This window comes from Tursiops truncatus, chromosome 6 (assembly GCF_011762595.2).
Source record: "Tursiops truncatus isolate mTurTru1 chromosome 6, mTurTru1.mat.Y, whole genome shotgun sequence".
Taxonomy (NCBI): Eukaryota; Metazoa; Chordata; class Mammalia; order Artiodactyla; family Delphinidae; genus Tursiops; species Tursiops truncatus.
In genome coordinates, this window is record NC_047039.1 from 22,750,012 (window position 1) to 22,771,123 (window position 21,112).

The window sequence follows — 21,112 nt, forward strand, 5'->3', positions numbered from 1 at the left end:
CTAAAAGTCCAAGCTGGCAAGGAGCCTGAGTGCCCATGGGGGCTGATAAGCGTCTTTAGCAGGTCCCAAAGGCGCTATTTGGGTGTGACACCTGCAGATCCACAGAGAGAACAGTTTAGGAAGGGAAGATAGACATGAACAGTTGGGAGTCAGTTCTTAAAAATAGGCACTGGCTGAGGTGGAGTAGCCATTTGAAGACAAGCGTGGTCTTGAGGTTCAGCCTTGACACCTCCCGCCCCCCAGCAGCGGAAGGCAATACTGTGTGGGAGGTACCTGGGCTAGCTGGCAGCCCTGGGGGGGGGTTCCCCAAAAGAAGGGCTCTCTTTACAGCACATCATGCCACAGACTCAAAACAGGATAAAAGTTACCACATTTAGGACTGACCTGAGTGCCCATGGCAAGAATCAAGAGGCCCAAGTGTTCGCTGATCACCAGCAACACAGTGAGAAAGTAGGTTATGTGTCCATAAATCCCGTGATGCCTCCCTCAGACAGCTGAGGTTTTGGTCTGCAAAGAGTGTTATATCTTTACTGATAATAGCTCTATGATACGAGCTGTTTACAGGAGATTTTAACAGAGAACTACTGAATTATTTCCTGGTATGCTGGATTGTTTTTCTTTTGGAATGAATCCTTGTTTTTACAAGAGCTCTTTAAAAAATATTTTGTTTCCCCCATTTGCAAATCTGATGATATTTAGGGTGGTATAAATTATTCATTTTATTTATAAATGTTCTATTGCTTTTTATAGATGGTCTTTATTATTTATTTATTTATTTATTTTTTGCGGTACGCGGGCCTCTCACCGTTGTGGCTTCTCCCGTTGCGGAGCACAGGCTCCGGACGCACAGGCTCAGCGGCCATGGCTCACAGGCCCAGCCGCTCCGCGGCATGTGGGATCCTCCTGGACCAGGGCACGAACCCGTGTCCCCTGCATCGGCAGGCGGACTCTCAACCACTGTGCCACCAGGGAAGCCCTAGATGGTCTTTATTAACTGTACTCTAAAATTTATTCTCAGTTGGTAGTTTTTTCACTATCTTTAAAAATATTTTAAATCTTTTTCTTAGCAAAAATATCTAAACTTTTTTTCTTAACGTTGTGTTCTTTTGATAACTGTGAGCTAAGGTCATATTAAACTGTCATCAACAAAGCTATTTCAAGTATAGCCATGATATATCATTATGGTGAGACTGATTGAATTTTGCTTTAATTTTAGATTAAAAAATTGTTCCTTGATGTAAAAGACAACTTTAAAAGTTGATTTTTTTCTTAAAATTGTTGAAAAATCTCATAAATGGGTGGCTTACATGTAAATTGTCTAAATCGTTTGAAAAACAGTTTAAGAAACTCTTTTGAGATTAATAGACAAAATTACTAATTTGATCTGGACATCTCTTTTTTTATGTGACACAAGTATAACAGATGCATTAAATGTGTGTGTGCACATATACACTACATCACACACACACCACACATACACACATACATAGCCCACCTCCCCACATATACCACACACACACACACACACACACACATACACGTACATAACCTATCCCCCCACATATACACACACACACATCACACATATACATACACACACACACACATATACCCTGTCCCACCCACATACACACACACACACACACACCACATCACACATACACCACACACACATACACACACACACACAACATGTAATGACTTTGGACAGGGTCATTAGAAAATAGTAAATGTTTTATTTCCAGAAATACCTGATTATTTCATTCATTGCTTTTATATTCATGTTTAAGAGAAAATAATTCCAAAAGATAAGCTTTTGATGAAACTTTAATCTCACAAAGAGTAGACTTCTTGCTCTTCTACGCTACCACTCTGTTCTGTCTTTGAATATATGTCAGCTTTTGGGGAATACATGATGAATATCATTGAAGCAAAGTAGTGGTAATGGGACACTTGGGCAGCAAACATGTAAAACATGTAAGAGGCTGTCTTTCCAGCCAACAGGCTCATCCTGAAGGGTTTGTGAAGCCTGCAGCCCCTTGCTTGGTTGTCGTGTCTCCCAGCAGGGACGTGGCCTGGACGTGGAGGGTCTGGGGGGCGCCTGGACACTGGGACCCCAGATCCACTTGGCCACCTCAGAGTGTGGAGCTCAAGAGGTCAGCCCGCCTCTCTGGACCTTTACATGGGGCCGCAGGAAGTAGAGGGTGGGCTGAGCACAAGCTCAGCCAGGCTCCTGTGACATGGGGGAGGAGGCGGTGTCATGGCTGGGGCAGTTCCTTGCTCCTGCACCTCATGCATCTGGAAGAACGGGGCTTCTGGGCTGCACCGCTGTATCAGGGTGTGCTTCTCCGGGCCAGGGCCAGACCCCATGGTGCTGCTGCCCAGAAAGTTTTGTGGGGTTCAGAGAGAAGCACAATGAGGATTCAGCATTTTAAATGAAAATACCCAAGGACAAATTAAGTTAAATGGAATTACTTAATTTAGAAATAAGATGGTTTCACGAAATTGAGTTATTTGTAGTGAGGTGGATGGACCTAGAGTCTGTCATACAGAGTGAAGTAAGTCAGAAAGAGAAAAACAAATACCATATGCTAACACACATATATGGAATCTAAAGAAAAAAATGGTTCTGAAGAACCTAGGGGCAGGACAGGGGTAAAGACATATGTAGAGAATGGACTTGAGGACACATGAAGCGGGTAGGGTAAGCTGGGGCGAAGTGAGAGAGTGGCATGGACATATATACACTACCAAATGTAAAATAGGTAGCTAGTGGGAAGCAGCTGCATAGCACAGGGAGATCAGCTCGGTGCTTCGTGTCTACCTAGAGGGGTGGGATAGGGAGGGAGATGCAAGAGGGAGGGGATATGGGGATTACATGTATACGTAGAGCTGATTCACTTTGTTATACAGCAGAAACTAACACACCATTGTAAAGCAATTATACTCCAATAAAGATGTTATTAAAAAAAAAGAAATAAGATAGTTTCATATGAAATGGAAAGAAATGATCAGTTGTGCATATTTCCTGGGTAAAGGACAAGAAAAAAATTAGAATTTTAGCAGAAGAAATCTACAATATGCAGTGGATAAAGAATGTCTTTATGGTGGGAGGCATTAAGTGTAAGAATGGCCTACTGAGTAGGTAGATGTTAACTCTGTGTGTGTGTGTGTAAGTGCACAACAGGATGGATGCTGACCGTGGGGTGTGGTGTGTGTGTGTGTGTGTGTGCAATCATACAATAATCTTACAAGTTGCTTTTGGTCCTGCAAATTCATAAGTATTGATTTTCAGTTGAGGTAAAGAAACAACAAATCATTCTGTCCCCATGTGGTTTTGCCTCTTCCCTCCCCTCCACCAGGGTGGCATGCTGCTGTGTGTCAGTCTGTGCCTCCCAGCACTAGGATTGGCGAGGTTTCCCTAAAACAAACAGAACGGCACTAGTTAAACTTGGAGGGTGGGGGGGCCAGGAATCTCCATGAGAACCACTGGATTCCAGCAAGATGCCAGGCCAAAGACGGAGTTTCCATGGCTCAGGCAATGCTGTGCTCTTCACCTTGGTGGGCAGAAGGTGCCATGTGCACCCCTGATATGCCTGGGAGGAGAGGACCAGTTGCTGCTCTTCTTGGGGAGCTGGCATCCCCTTGCATCCTCTTGACTCTGTGCGGTGCCTCAGGTTCGGATCAGCCTCTGCTCTTGCTTGGCAGATGATGGCAGCTCAGGGCACCCATGGTCTTTGGCCCTCAGATTCTGGGCTCAGACTTGCCTTGCCTCTCGACAAGAGAGGTCTGGCAAGTTCTACCACCTTCCTGCAGAGATCTGGGTTTCTAGCCATGATCTCATCTCCTGCAGAAGCTGTAGAGAAACCTAGATGCTGGAAGAGAAGCTGCAGAGAAGGGAGAGCTGAGGGACTGGAGCCTCACCTTATCACTGGTGTTCCTGATGCCCAGTGGCATCAGAATATCTGAACCCCCTCAAAGCCAAGGCTTTCTGAGAAAGAATGTCCAAAGAGCTTGTTGTTATAACGCTGCTTACTTTATTTATTATTATTTTTATTTATTTATTTATTTATTTATTTATTGGCCACAGCATGTGGGATCTTACTTCCCCCACCAGGGATTGAACCAGTGCCCCCTGCCGTGGAAACGTGGAGTTTTAACCACTGGACGGCCAGAGAATTCCCAACGCTGGCTGCTTACTTTAGACTTGAAGCCATCCTAGTGTGTCATTTGAAATGTGTAGTTTTTCTAAAGTGAAGGCCCCTCAGAAGAGCATTTCCTCACTTCTGTCTATTGAATGGGCAGAAAAAGCAGCAACGGTTTCTTTCTAAATTTTAAGAATTTAAACTTGTATCAAACCTGCAAACTCAGTGGAACTTGACTTTCACCCAACTTCCCACCAGTAGTGCTCTCTGCTGGGATCCTTCTGACAATTAAATATAATTGTTTGGCATTCTAGAGCGACCGACAGATAAGGTTCAATCCTATTGCTTTTTGCTTTGCAAATATTCAGCATTTCTAATACTATTTGCCCATATAGAAACCTTCCGTTTAAAAACATCTTGAAAAACCACAACACAGTTCTAGCTCTCTTGATGGAAAACTAGCCCTAGCCTGGTTTTCAGCAGAAACACTATAAAATCGGGGTCCCTTATGCTTTCCCCCAAAGAGGGAGTAACAATGCTTTTACCTCTTGGGAGAAAACAATGAAAACATAACTGTTTTGAGTGTTCTTTGTGTGGAAGAGCCAGCCCCTTTCACGACACATCAGTCCTCCTGGAGGTGGATGCAGTGTATGCACGCAACTCGGTCCTGCTGGGACCACTGGGCTGCACCATGTTGGATCCTGAAGAGCCCTTTACCTCCTAGGATTTGGCACATCCATCTCACTTCCTTTCCCTCCGGACCTCAGTTTGGATCCTCTGATCTTCCTGAGCAGAGACCTGTTCAAGCAGAAGTCCCCACAGCCTGCTTCTGCCGACACTGAATTATGTCTAAAAGACAGGAATGATGAGAGGGACAGGCAGAGAAAGGCAGCCTCCAGAGGCTGGGACTTGTCTTCAGATGGGCCCCAGGGCCCCCAGAGAAACACGGTCATGGACTCGAAAGACAGAGACTGAACAGCCACCTTCTCTTGCTGGCAGCAGAGATGTCACTCTTGTGATGTCACAAGACATCATGGTTCTTTTGTAAACCTTTCTTTATAAAATGTAGACGTTTGCTGTGGAAATTTTCACACATACATACAACATACAAAATATATCAACATTAAAAAAAAGAGAAATGATCTAAAAGGTGCCCGGTAGCCAGCTTCTACAGGTGTCAGCTCACAGCCATCGACACCCCTCTCCCGCTTCCTGAATCCTGCGGAGCTGGGGGGGCTCCCACATCAGCACTGACAGAACTCAAGGTTCTGATGAGTAAGTTGCAGGATTAGGCTTAATAGCGGTTCCAAGTCTGGCAGAGCGCGGTCAGGGTCACAGGCCCTGGAACATCCCTGCATTCGACTCTGTGGTCCCCGAGGCAGAGGAGGTGGGCCAGCCTCTGTGATTTCTCCTTCAGAGGTGATGACATTGGGATTCAGGAGATGCCTCTGATGGACACCCCCAGGGGATGGGGTGGGAGCTGTACCTCCACACCCACCCTGCTCAGGCTCCCCTGGACCACCCTACCTCCTGGCCCTGGTGGGTTCTCCTCTAGCAACCAGATGATCCTTTTAGGAACAGGTTTTCTCCCAAACTGTTTTTATAGTAGTGGATTAGTCCAGGGTCTCCAGAGAAAGAGGACAAATAGGATGTGCATATATATAGAAGGAGATTTGTGATGAGGCATTGGTGCATGTGATTATGAAGGCTGAGAAGTCTGCAGGGTGAGTCAGCAGGCTTGAGACCCAGGAAGAGCCAGTGTTTCAGTTTGAGTCCAAAGGCAGGAAAAAGCCATTATCCCAGCTTGAAGGCCATCAGGTAGGAGGAATTCCCTCTTTTCCCAGGAGGGTCAGTTTTTTGTTCTCTTCAGGCCTTCAGTTGATTCGATGAGGCCCACCCACATTAGGGAGGGCAGTCTGCTTTACTCAGTCTGTCTATCCATTTGAATACTAAAGTCATCCAAAAACACCCTCACGGAAACACCCAGAATCATCTTTTTTTTTTTTTTAATTGCAGGTCTTGGTGACTTGTTCTTATTAATTAATTAATTTATTTTTGCTGTGTTGGGTCTTTGTTTCTGTGCGAGAGCTTTCTCTAGTTGTGGCAAGCGGGGGCCGCTCTTCATCATGGTGCGCGGGCCTCTCACTATCGCGGCCTCTCTTGTTGCAGAGGACAGGCTCCAGACGTGCAGGCTCAGCAGTTGTGGCTCACAAGCCCAGTTGCTCCACGGCATGTGGGATCTTCCCAGTCCAGGGCTCGAACCCGTGTCCCCTGCATTAGCAGGCAGATTCTCAACCACTGCACCACCAGGGAAGCCCCCAGAATCATGTTTGATCACGTATCTGGGCACCCAGTGGCCCAGCCAAGTTAACACGTGAAATTTACCATCACAGGCTGTACACAAACTTTTGGAGTCTCATCTAGAGTGGCCACTAGCTGACTCAAACACTTAAGAAGATTCATATTCTCTGGAAGAATGGAGATGAGAGTAAGAAATGACAAAATAACCCACCTGGAAGAGTCTCAGGTTTCTTTACCATTTCTGTGGGCACCAAATGGAGACACCTTTAAAAATTCCTCAAGCCTAACCCTCAAACTAAGGTCCTGGAATACGAGACAGATGAACTATGACCCCCTACTCACCAGAAGAGCTGTGAAATAGGTCTTTATAGGACCAGTGGTAATAGTGTGTGTCTGTGGTTTGTATACTTGTCCAGAATGGAGGCTGGAACGGCCTCCTGCACCTGATGAATGATGGTGTCACACCTAACGTCATCACCGGAGGTCGTAACAAGTTCACCGGTCCCACTGGTCTCACTCCTTCAGGACTGCCCCCTCCAGGCTCTCCTCCTGGTCCCTGAGCTGGAGACACTGCTATTTTATGGATGGTTATTTGTGAGGCGGTGGTGGCTGCATGATCTAAAGGACTGAGCTGTGATTTTTTTGCTGGAAGTAGCAACTCCTGTAATAGATAATAACCATGTTTGCAGAGAGACTTATTTACTCACGTGGGAGAAGAAAATAAAAGTCATCAAATGATGGCCAGGAGAGGGGGTTCTGATGTTCCAGTGTGGCCCACAAACTCCTGTCCTTTTATTGCAAATACCTTCCCGCCTCCCCCGCCCCAACCCTCATTCCTGTGCTATCTGTTGGTTAAGGCTCCCAGGGAAGGGCTATGCGGGGAAACGTTAACACCTGGCTTTGTGGACTAAAACGTCATGATTTATAGGGTTTGCCAGTTCCTGTAGTATAAATAGTTATACCCTGCTTCCACTGGGAGGTGGGAAAGGATGTGCAGTAACACAGCTTTGCAGAGTCTCAACTTCAAGGGTGTAGACGATAGTAACATGTCACACAATGATTAGCAAGTGATGAGTTTTGAGTATTACCTTTAAAAAAATATGACTTATTTTTGTGGACCTCATCCTTAGGCTTCTTGTACCTAAAACAGCTTCCCCTCCAAGCATCCCTTCTTCCCTCTCCCACCCCCTCCTTCCTCATTTCACTTTCTCTCACCTTATTTACACCAACGTGAGACAATTGGCTGCTCCCGATCCGCAGACAGTGTCTGGAGAAGGTTCCTTGGTGACCCCCTAATTATAAAATCAAAAACTCCTTTTCACCTGATGCTGTCACCTCACAACCTTTCTCCCAGACTCCCAGCATCTGCTGTGCAGGTTCCTCTTTATTTTTTCTTATTTCTGATTATTTGTGAACAGACTTACCCTCTAATTATTAATTTATTCCTCCATCAATATACTAATCAATTATTTCATTCAACTAGTGTTTATTGAATTGCCATTCTGGGGTAGCCCTGTCCTAAGAGTTGGGGATAAAGAGGTGATTAAATAAGCATGCTTCCTGCTCTTTCAGTGTCAGTAGTAGAGACAGATGAGAGAAAATACCAGGAGATCACATTGGTAGTGAGGTTACAGAAATCAAGATTGGCTTCTCTGAGGAGGTGATACGGAAGTGGAGCCCTAGATACCCAAGAAAATGGATGGGATTGGTGTGCAGGTGTTTTTGTGCATGAGTGTGTGTGTGCGTGCATGTGTACTGCATTCTAGGAGGAGGAGATAGAAACTGACTGTATCCAATGTAATTAGTGTATTGAGTCAGGGGGAGGGTACCTAGGAGGTGTCCCAGCACCAGGCAAGTGCAGTGGGAAACCACTGGAGATTTTCTGAAAGATTATTCTATCTTCTGTGGGGAGAACAGATTGGAAAGGCAGAAATGAAAGTAGAGGCAGTTCGGAGACAATTAGGAGCGGTGAAGGTGGCTTGGACCAGTGTCATGTGTCAAAGGGCAGTGGCATACATTGGGCTCAGGTCTGTATTGCTTACTGACCATCCAACATGCCCATCCACTGTTTCATGGCCTCTTAAATGAAATAGGTCTCAAACTGAATTCATGACCTTTCCCACCTACATTCTGTTCCTCAGTTAATGGTGTCACGGCTCACCTGCTTCCCAAACTCGAGACCTCATCGCCATCCTTGAATACCTCCTTTTCCTAAACTTATTACATCTTTTCAGTCACTAAACTATCATTTCTGCTCAACAGGGTTTCAGATCTTCTTTTCCCTTCCTTTTGTCCTGATTCATGCCTTCACCATTTCTTTCTGTGATTATTACAATAAACTAACTGGTCTTCAGATGATTCCTTTGGGAAAGACTCTTCTTTTTAAATTGGCTAAAAAATATAGTCTTACTTAGATGTTTCAAAGTTTCCCTTCAGCTGCTTTCCCTTCTAATTTTCTTCCTCTCAGAGGTAATCACCATCACCTGTTTGTTATTTATATTTCCAGACACACACATACACACTTATTTTTCTTCCTTTCTTTTATCTTTTCTTTTTCCTTTCTGTTTCACAAAGCAAAGTATTCTACATACATAGTTCTGTGACTTGCTCTTTTCATTTAATATGCTTTGGAAATCTTTCAATATTAGTACCTATAATTCTGCTTCATTCTTTTTGGCATTTGCTTAATATTCATATACAAGGAGGTGCTAATACTTATTCAGTCAGTTCCCTATTGTTAGACATGTAGATAGTTTCCAGTTTATCACAGATTGTAAAATAATGAACATTCTTCTACATGAATCTTTCCATTTGGGCAAATATTTTTGCCTGTGTGTACAATAAGTTTTAGCTAATATTAACCTTTTCTTTTCTTATTACATTCATGGGACCTAGAGTACAGTAATCAATTCTATTGGTGAAGGTGACTTTTTTATTTTTATTTTTTTTTAAAACATCTTTATTGGAGTATAATTGTTTTACAATGGTGTGTTAGTTTCTGCTTTATAAAAAAATGAATCAGCTATACATATACATATATCCCCATATCTCCTCCCTCTTGCATCTCCCTCCTACCTTCCCTATCCCACCCCTCTAGGTGGACAAAAAGCACCGAGCTGATCTCCCTGTGCTATGTGGCTGCTTCCCACTAGCTATCTATTTTACATTTGGTAGTGTATATATGTCCATGCCACTCTCTCACTTTGTCCCAGCTTGCCCTTCCCCCTCCCTGTGTGCTTAAGTCTGTTCTCTATGTCTGTGTCCTTAAGTACGTTCTCTACATCTGTGTCTTTATTCCTTTCCTGCCCCTAGGTTCTTCAGAACCACTTTTTTTTTTTTTTAGACTCCATATATATGTGTTAGCATACAGAATTCGCTTTTCTCTTTCTGACTTACTTCACTCTCTGTATGACAGACTCTAGGTCCATCCACCTCACTACAAATAACTCAATTTCATTTCTTTTTATGGCTGAGTAATGTTCCATTGTATATATGTGCCACATCTTCTTTATCCATTTATTGAAGGTGACTTTTTCACTTCTGGCTACAAAGTCAGTCTCCTGTACTTATTATAAAGGAGGACATTTACTATTATATACACTTTTACAAGTTAATAAACATTTCCTATAACCCTAGTTTTCCAAATGAACTTCCAAATTAGTTTTCAGCATTTGAGATAAATATATATTTTTCACCCTTTTTCTATTAATGTGGTGAATCATTTACCTTTGTAAAATAAATATCTCTCATCTTTCTAATGAAAAGCTCTCTGTTGCTTGCCTTTGCTTGTAGAAGTCAATCCAAATGCCTTATTATGACACACAAACTTTCATAGTTTGGCTTCAGTTTAGCGCTTGAGCTTCATCTTTTGCCCCTCAACCACCAATATTTCAGCCACATGAAACAACTTGTTTTCCCCAAACCAGTTGCAACTCTGGTCTTAGATCAAATTCTCCCGCTCTGGGCCCTTTCTGTCCACTCTATCTTGGTCTGAAATAACTGTTAGTTTTCAAGACTCAGCAGCAGAGTGTATGAGGCAGAGTTAATGATCACGTCTTAGGATCTCCATAGCCCTGTGGGTTTGTCTTTGTGTTCATTGATTCAATCCATGCTAAGTGGGAACCTACTGGATGCCTATTGCTGGGGCTCCTGAGAATCCAAGATGAATTAAATGGTCCCTGCTTTCAAGGAAATCATTCTCCAGAGGGGGCTTTACAGATGTGTGATAGAAGGCCATGAATTGTGGAAAAGGAGGTCAGCTGGCTCTTCCCAAAACTTCCCTGGGGAAAGAGCCAGTGATAAACACTTAACACGTGAAGAAGGAGGAATCAAGGTGACTGTAGGACACTGGGGAATGTGACAGAACAAAAGAGACTGGTGAGGAGGGTGACCTGTGGGCCTATTTATATATGGTTGGTGATTAAGAATGTAACTTCAGAGAGGCACATTTTGAACTCCATTCTGTTTAAAAATCCCTTGATGATTGTTCTTTCCATGAACTGGCATGTATGACACAGCCCACCCAAAGTCTTTACAGGCTGTTCCATAGATGAGAAGCCTTATTAGCAGACCCATGAATTTTGTTTTTATTGCTCTTTTTCTTTAAAGCTAATTACAGAAGGGTTTCAGTAAGATAATCAACTTTAATGATAGCCATGAATAAGCATTATTAAGGTAAAATATTGTATAGCCAAATGTCACCAGGACATTTCCAAACAGAAAGCTAAACTCCTGCACACTTCCACGTGCCCCCACCTTTAATTAAAGCACGTGGATTTATGAAAAAGAATGAGGGAAAATGAGTGTATCAACAAGTACTTTCTGAGGGCTCAGTCACTTGCCTTGTCCTGTGGAAGGTATTGTAGATTGTGAAAGAGGTACAGGGTGATTTTCCGAAAGGGACTTGTGATCCAGTTGAGGAGGAAAAGCTGCTCCATTTTAAAAAGACAGAAAAAAATATCATGTTTAATAAGGTGCTAATGGCATGGTGAGAGATTGGTGGTGGCTGGAGTTATCAAGAAAGGCTTCTCAGAGGGTGTGGGATTTTTTTCTGGGTCCTGAAAGATCGTCCAGATCTGGGTAGGTGGAGGGATGGAGGATGTTCAAGCAGGAGAACCAGAGTGAGAGACACTTTGGAGGCGGGAGTGGGCATGGCATTTGACGGGGCGGTTGCGGGGGGGGGGGGGGGGGGGGCGGGGGCGCGGGGGGGGGCCGGCGGGAAGACATTCCACTGCAGACTGGCCACAGTCAAAGGGACGCTGAGATGTTGGCTGCCATTTGTCGGTAACAGGGGCTGTAGCCCCTTGGAGTCAGGATGCTGCCTGTTCAATGGGGGAACCAGTCCATTGCTGGTCCTTTTTGGATTACACTAGGCAACCTCCCTCCATGATGCTGGGAGCTGGAGGTATATTTCCCTCACTTTCTCCTCTCCAAGCTAAACATTTCTCACTCAGTCAACAGTCCTGATCTCACGATATCCTGGATTCTCTTATCTGTTTACATCTTAGTTTGTAAATTACATTTAAGAGATTTTGCTCATGTAAAGAATTTGGTGGAATTGCTTGGGTTGGTGTATATTCTGTTTGTAGAGTTTTGTTGTGTCCTGAGAATAATTTGGACCTTATTTCATATGCCTACACGACAGAGATAAATTCATCTTTGTCTAAGATACAGCTGCTCCTTTTTCCAAGAAAGGATGATAGGGTTTTCTTTATGGCTTATTTGTTATAATCTACAAGCAGATGATTTTCAGAGTCACACTTCCTTTTATCTAAAGGCTCAGTGTAAACTCACCTCTGCCCTCCCACCCTCCTACTATAGGCCACTCAACAATTGAGAACTTCCAACCATCAGCCTTTGTCATCAAAACTCAGAATTGCAATTAAGAAGGCCAGTGGAATCATCAGTGGGAATAATGCCACCCACAGAACAAAGTGAATGTCCCACAATAGAGTGGTGCTATAAGTTCTGATGCATTCAAAACCATGCAGTAACATATAGACATTTAAAACAGTGAATTAGAATTTTATTATGGTTTATTGGAAAAGAGGCATCTCTGGCTGAGAAGAGCATGGTGCAACAACGTGTGTGTAATATGAACTAATTCTTATAGTAGAAATGAGTACAGAAATGCTTGTATATATCCATAATTATAGATGGAGATTTCCACAGCCCACTTTGAGCAATTGATAGGTTACTGTGCTTAAAATCATCAAGGATATCCAAAGCTGAACATCATAATCAACCACAGAATCAAGTAGACATCCATAGAGTCCTCCATGAAACCACAGCAGAATAAACATTCTTATCAAGTGCCCATGGAACATCTACCAAGACAGATCATTCCTCAAGCCATAAAATAAGCAAATCTAACCAAGTTTAAAATAATTGGAATCATACAGATTATGTTCTCTGACCACAATGGATTCAAGTTAGAAAGCAATAAGGAAGGACAGCAGGAAAATATCCAAACACTTGGAAATTAAGCCACATGCCTATAAATAATCCATGGGACAAAGGACAAATTTCAAAGGAAATTTTAAAATACATAGAATTGAATGAAAATGAAACTACATCATATCAAAATATGTGGGACGCAGCTAGAATAGTGCCAAGAGGGAAATATATAGCCACAAATGCTTACATTGGAAAAAAGTTCTCCAACCAATAATCCAAGTATCTAGCTCGACACTAAAAAAGAACAAAATAAAGCCAAAGCAAGCAGCTTTGTATAAGAAAATAACAAAGATAAAAGCAAAATCAATGTAATGAAAAACAAAATCAATAGAAAAAAGTCAATAAAACAAAAATCTGTTTCTTTGAAAAAAATCAATAAAATGAATAAACCCAGCAAGACTGACAAAGATCAAAAGAGAGAAGATACAAGTCACCAATCCTAGGAATGTAGAAGGGGTTATTTCAACAGATCCTGTAGCCCTGACAAGGCTTCCGAGACAGCTTGGCCTTGTTCTCAGTTGTTAGAGTCCAGACCCTGGGCTGGTGGCAGCTCCCTAAGAGCCAGGACAGTGAGGTAGGCTCCGGGCAAAGGGAGTGTGGCAAGGAGTGGAATGCAAAGCCAGGAATCCAGATATAGTCTGGTGCAATTAAACGGAGGCCCAGTACTGAGACTGGGGCTCAAGGCCCTGTGAGTGGGCCCACAGAAGAAGGTGGCTGTTGGCACTAGGCCTACAAGGGGTTCAGCTACACAGAGAGAAGCTAAGCAGACCTCAGGGGCCATCTTGTCCAATGATCTTTTTATTTATTTTTTCAGATGGTGGGAGGTGAAGAAAACGAAAGCTCAAGGTGAGAGAATGTATCTTCTGAGACCAAGCAGCTAGTTCAGTGTCAGAGTGAGGATGAGAGTGGTGAATGGAGACACACTCCATAGGATAAAGAGGGCTGGTCAGCTTTGCCTCCTTTACACATGAACTAGAACAGGACTTTAGCTATAATACCAATATGTATTTTGGGAATATTTCTTCCATCTTTTCCTTTGACTTTGAATAGCAGATGTGGCCTATTGCATTGCTGTGATTTTCAGATGAAATGAAGCACAGTGATTTACTTTTAACCAAACCCCAGTCATACTTCCTCTCTCTGACTCAGCTTCCTCATCGTAAATGAGATGGATGACACACGCCACCAGCTAACATTTACAATGACATCCTGGCTCTTTTGATGAAAGCCTATATGGCATTTGTATTAATAATTTTCCCTGTGAGATGAAAGATTAAAAGAGAATTGTCGCACTAGCTAAGGAAACGTTAAGACATAGGGTTCCTATGGAACCAAATGGCTAATTTCTTCCCTGTAAGGGAGCTGAAAAGAATCTGATAAAGGAAATAGGGAAACTGAAAGTGGGCTGTTACCTCTCTCAACATCCAACCCATTTATTCCCACAAGACTGTCCTGCGGCATCTACCTCTTCACGTCATGTGACCTTTGTGCCACTGCACCGGAGACACATTTCTCGCTTTACTCTTAACAGCAGGTACTCCGGGTTCTCTGGACATGTGACAACTCTACTTAACTCTTAATCTTCCCTTCCACAGGGTGATGCCTATCAGGAAGAGGTACATCTGAGACTTGAGTCCCTTATCTGAAATGGGGGTGACTACAGCATCGTCTTATAGAGTAGTCAGGAGGAGTGCAGTGAATGAACATTAGTAGGGCAACTGGCACAGTGCCTGGCAGGTGACAGAAGCTTCCTGAAAATTTGCTATTTGAGCCATCTGTGTCCCTATTATTGAATCTGGAGCTCACCTCTCCAAAGTTCCATGAGTCAGGGATGACCTCTGTCTTCAGTCAAAGAGATTGATTATTCATTTGCTTTAGTCAAGAAAGAGTACTGTCATATCAGAAGATTATAACTCCAACTCTGTGTCAGCTCAACTTCCTAACGTGTGAATCCATTCCAGGAGATGGATGTGATGGTGCAGCACTGCTCTCGATGCCACTGAGGTGGATGTGAGGCTGAGACTCGATGGGATGAAAGCTGGAAGTGATTGCTTGGTCTTCCTGGTGCCTATTTTGGGTTCTCAGCTTCAAAGCTTCTGCAAATTTTCTTTGGGGCTGCAGTATGAACAGCATGGGTTTTGTCATGGAGGGTGAATAACAAGGTAATTGCCAGTAACTGGTTTTGAAAACCAGCCAACTGGTTTTTGCTGCTGGGAAGAAGCAGCATGGATGCTGGAAACAGGTTGCATTGTGGGTGTGTGGTGTCTATGCGGCCATAGCTTCTAGTGTCAGTGTTGAAGTTGATAGGTTCTGATAAAGAGCTTGACAGCTGCCCTATAAGCCAGGGAACAGAAACTGAGCTGTTACAGGGCTTCAAACAACATTTATTATAAAGCCAAGTTATTCTGGTGGGTTGATTAGAAATGATTTTCATCTTTTGATGCTTGTTTGTGTTTTCCAAATTTTTGTACAATGAACATACATCATTCATCAGAAAAAGTTGACTATTAAAAATAAAATGACTTTGAGGGCTTTCTTTTTTTTTAAAGTTTTTAAAAAAATTAATTAATTTAGGGGCTTCCCTGGTGGCGCAGTGGTTGAGAATCTGCCTGCCAATGCAGGGGACACGGGTTCAAGCCCTGGTCTGGGAAGATCCCACATGCCGCGGAGCAACTGGGCCCATGAGCCACAACTACTGAGCCTGCACGTCTGGAGCCTGTCCTCCGCAACAAGAGAGGCCGTGACAGTGAGAGGCCCGCGCACCGCGACGAAGAGTGGCTCCCGCTCACCGCAACTAGAGAAAGTCCTCACACAGAAATGAAGACCCAACGCAGCCAAAAATAAATAAATAAATTTAATTTTTTTAAAAAATTAATTTATTTTTGGCTGCGTTGGGTCTTCGTTGCTGTGTGCGGGCTTTCTCTAGTTGTGGTGAGTGGGGGCTACTCTTTGTTGTGGTGTGCGGGCTTCTTATTGTGGTGGCTTCTCTTTGTTGCAGAGCATGGGCTCTAGGCACACGGGCTTCAGTAGTTGTGGCCTGTGGGCTCAGCAGTTGTGGCTTGAGGGCTCTAGAGCACAGACTCAGTAGTTGTGGCGCACGGGCTTAGTTGCTCCCTGGCATGTGGGATCTTTCCAGACCAGGGCTCGAACCCGTGTCCCCTGCATTGACAGGAGGATTCTTAACCACTGCGCCACCAGGGAAGCCCGAGGGTTTTCTTAAAACAATGATATTTTATTCTTTTTGTTGACTACATAGTAGACCATGCAACCTTGAATGTTCAGCTCAAAGAGCACCATATATATACAAATACATCACACCCACACAAGTACCTGACAAAGACCAAAAGCATATTCCCAGGTCCTCCCAGGCTTCCTCATGCCCCAGCCAGTCAGGACCCATCCAAGAGTACCCACTATTCTGACTTCTGCCACCATTGATTAGTTTATGTCCATGAACTTTTAAATGAAAAAGAATCTATGATATTGGCAAAATTAGTGCTGTTAAGTATGGCCCATTCTTCTTGTGTGGACAGTAACATTTCAATAAACTCCAGGCTATTTTTAGAGGAAATCTTATAAATATATAACTTTAAGGATACAAAATCCCATATAAAGTAGATTAGGCAAGTTAATTGATGAAATCTAGAGTTTTCCTTTTCTCAAATATGTACAGCCCGGTGTGGACCTCACGGTTCTGCTGAACAACATGCAGGCTGAGTAGGAAGCCCTGGCCAAGCAGAACCGCAGGGATGCCGAGGCCTGGTTCAATGAAAACAGTGCTTCACTGCAACAGCAGATGTATGAGGATATGGGAGCCACCACCTCAGTCCAAACACAGTCTCTCCTAGCCACGAAACACTCCCTGGAGTGTTCCTTGACAGAGACCAAGGGCAACTACTGTGTGCAGCTGGCCCAGATCCAGGCTCAGATTGGGGCCCTTGGAGGAACAGCTGCACCAGGTCAAGATGGAGACCGAGGGCCAGAAACTGGAGTGCGAGTAGCTCCTGGACATCAAAGTCCACCTGGAAAAAGAAATCGAGACCTACTGTTTCCTCATCGGTGGAGATGATGGGGCTTGTGAGTCCAAAGGTTACAAGTCTAAAGATTATGTATCTGGAAATGTGGGAAACCAAATCAAAATCTGGCCAAACCCATAGTGATTAAGAAAGTCCTTGAGGAGGTAGACCAAAGCAGCAAAATACTTATCACCAGGCTCCACTCCCTGGAGGAGAAATCTCAAAGCAATTAATTTGATACACAAGAGAGAGCATATGCCAAATACTCTCTGAGAAGAGAAGGTGTTTTATATCTGTCTGGAAAAATGAGCAAGCCTAAGAAAAAGGTCTGTCCTCTTGCCTTTCTGTTACTGAAATATAACCTTTCTCTGGGCAATCAATAGCATTATCAATAGCATCTTCGCATTCATTTGGAAGAACGTCATGTACAAATGTGATGACTCATTTGATTACCTTACAGAAAATGCTGTCAATTCTTTGTAGTCAGTAAACCTTCTTCCTTTAAAAAAATGTATATATATATTTATATATATATAAATAACAAATAATCTTAACTTTAAATAATCTTAACTCATAACAAATAATCTTAACTTTAGCATCACTAAATCAAATCATTTTGGAACCTGAAATTATTTCATAGCAATACCAGACAGAATTACATGCCATGTTATGTAAGTGGGAGAGTGGGCATGGTTGACTTGAAAATTGTGAGAAGGTGCTCTTTTTTAAAAAATTGAAACATAGCTGATTTAAATGTTAGTTTCTGGTGTACAGCAAAGTGATATATATATATATATATATGAACATATACATATATATATATGTATGAACATATGCATATATATATCATATATTATTTTCCAGTATGGTTTATTACAGGATACTGAATATAGTTCCTTGTGCTATCCAATAAGACTTTGTTATTTATCTATTTTGTATATAATAGTTGGTATCTGCTAATCCCAAACTCCTAATTTTTCCCTCCACCACTCCCTTTCCCCTTTGATAACCATAAGTTTGTTTTCTATGTCTGTCTGTTTCTGTTTTATAAGTAAGTTCATTTGTGTCATATTTTAGATTCCACATATAAATGATATCATACAGTATTTGTCCTTTTTGTTCCAATTTACTTCACTTAGTATGATAATCTCTAGGTCCATCCATGTTGCTGCAAATGGCATTGTTTCATTCTTTTCTATGGCTGAGTAAATTTCCATTATATCTATATATAGATATATATTTACCACCTCTTCTTTACCCATTCATCTGTCGACAGACATTTAGGTTACTTCCATGTCTTGGTTTATAAATAGTGCTGCTATGAACATTGGGGTGCATGTGTCTTTTTGAATTAACAGTTTTCTCTGTATATATGCTATGAGTGGGATTGCTAAATTATATGGCAACTCTATTTTTAGTTTTTAAAGGAACCTCCATCCTGTTTTCCACAGTGGCTGCACCATTTTACATTCCCATCAACAGTGTAGGAGGATCCCCTTTTCTCCACACTGTCTCCAACATTTGTTATTTGTAGAGAAGTTGCTCTTGAACACAAGAGTTTGTGATCAACTTGCTAAGATAGTTGGACCACAGCTAACTTCAGCAGTTCTAAAGGATTTTTCAAACCTAAAATTTCTGGAACAGAATTTTGCTTGAATTTAAAGTCCCCACACAGGAACTTCCCTGGTGCTCCAGTGGTTAAGAATCCACCTTCCAATGCAGGGAATGTGAGTTTGATCCCTGGTCAGGGAACTAAGATCCCACATGCATGGGGCAACTAAGCCCACGCACTGCAACTACTGAGCTCAACTCTCTAGAGCCCATGCGCCCCAACTAGAGAAGCCCGCACGCCACAATGAAGAGCCTGCGCACCGTGACGAAGGATCCCGAATGCTGCAATGATGATCCCAAGTGGCGCAGCTAACACGCTACACAACCAAATAATAAAATTTAAAAAACAAACAAGCAAACAAAAAAACAGTTGCCACACATTCCATAAGTTGATGACATTTGAACTCTATTTGATAGTGGGTATAGTAGCCCTTACATGTGCTCACCATTGGGGTCACCCAATGGGGATTTGGATGAAAGAGGTGAAGTTCACAGCCTGCCCTGGGCCTTTGGGTTCTCACAGGTTGCTGAGTGATGATTCACCAAGTCAGAGATGAGACTCAGGCAGGAGCTCGTTTATAGTGTACTTTATGCCCCACATATTTAATTCAGATTTCTGGAGAACAGTTCATCACATGTGCCAGTTCTCCATAGAACCTGAAGCCATTCAAGTCAATAGGTGTCGGTGTCACTAACAACAAAATCCTAAAAAGAGATTCACTGACCTTTATTGCAAATCCAAAAGTCTGTACACAACCTTACTAAATATGGATACTTCTAGTTAATAATGTTTAGCTTTCTCTTATGAAGCAATACATGCTAATTGCAGAAAAAGTAGAAACTAGAGAAAAGGATAAAGAAAATTAAACTTACCTGTAATCACAATTTTTCATAGTAACTGCTATTAAGATTTCCATGATGATTTTTAGCCTTTATTTTTACTTATGAAAAATTGAGATCAGGTTCAATGATTCTCCAAATTATTCAATATTATTAGAAGACATTTTTTTTTTTTGGCTGCGCCGTGTGGTTTGTGGGATCTTAGTTCCCCAACCAGGGATTGAACCTAGGCCCTTGGCAGTGAAAGGTAGTCCTAACTGCTGATGGCCAGGGAATTCTCTAGAAGACATGGTTTTTAATGATTGCATAATATTCTATCCCATTAAAGCATTATAACTTACTTAAACACTTTCTTATTTTTTAATATTTAGGCTATTTCCAATATTTATCACTATAAAAGCTTGTGTATTCAATCATTCATTCATTTACTCAGTAAATCGCACTGAGTTTATACTCAGGCCCTGTACAATTTCAGAGGGTACAAACTGGGGATAAAAAAAACCGGTTGTGGTCTTTTGCCTCATAGAGCTTACATTCTGGTTAGGAAGTCAGAAACAAATGAAATAAACAAGAAAATCAAATAAAGACAATTTAAAAACTAATCAAATAATTTAAAAATGCAGCCATGCCCAGAAGAGCCAAAATAATCTTGATAAGAAGAAAAATGTTAGAGGACTCACATTTTCTGATTTCAAGACAATATGATACTGGCTTAAGTATAGCTATATAGATCAATGGAATAGAATTGAGAGTCCAGAAATAAATCCATACATTTATGGTCAATTTATTTTTTACATAGGTTCCAACACTGTTCAATAGGGAATTGTCTTTTCAGCAGATGGTGCTAAGACAACTAGATATCCACATGCAAAAGAATGAAGTTGGACCCCTTCCCACATCATATATAAAAATAAACTCATGCTGGATCAAAGACTTTAAGAACTAAAACCACAAAACTCATAGAAAACACATAGGGGTAGATCTTTGTGATCATGGATTAAGCAATCATTTTTCAACTATGATACCAAAAGCATAAACAACAGAAGAAAAATAGATAAATTGAACTTCATTAAAATGAAAATTTTTGTGCTTCAAAGGACACTGTCAAGAAAGTGAAAAGACAACCAAAGAATGGGAGAAAATATTTGCAAATCATATGTCTGATAAGGGACTGACATCCAGAATATATAAGGAATTATTATAATTCAACATTAAAGACAAAAATAACTCAATTTAAAAAATGAGCAAAGGATTTGAACAGACATTTCTCCAAAAAAGACATACAGATGGCCAGTAATCACATGAAAAGATGCTCAACATCTTTAGTCATTAGGGAAATGCAAATCAAAACCACAATAAGATATCACTTCACACCCACTAGGATAGCTGAAATAAAAAAGACAAACAATATCGAGTGCTGTTGGTGAAGATGTGGAGGAATTGGAACTCATATGTTGCTGATGGGAATGTAAAATGCTACACCTGCTTTGGAAAAAGTTTTGGTGGTTTTTCAGAATGTTAAACATAGAGTTACCACATGACCCAGCAATTCCACTCCTATGTATACACCCAAGAGAACTGAAAGCATATGTTCACATGAAAACTTACATGAATGTTCATGGCAGCTTTCTTTATAATAGCCCCAAAGTGGAAATAACCCACATGTCCATCAGCTGCTGAATGGATACAATGGAATAGTATTCACCTAGGAAAAGGAATGAAATACCAACACATGCTGTAACA

At 42.0% G+C, this 21,112-nt stretch overlaps 1 protein-coding gene and 1 pseudogene across 1 annotated transcript in view; both read left to right on the top strand.

Moving 5' to 3' along the window:
- Positions 1-21,112, top strand: part of SHC3 (SHC adaptor protein 3) — a 145,111-nt gene that overhangs the window by 4,468 nt on the left and 119,531 nt on the right. The window lies entirely within an intron of this gene.
- Positions 337-17,151, top strand: LOC141278917 (keratin, type I cytoskeletal 25-like; annotated as a pseudogene).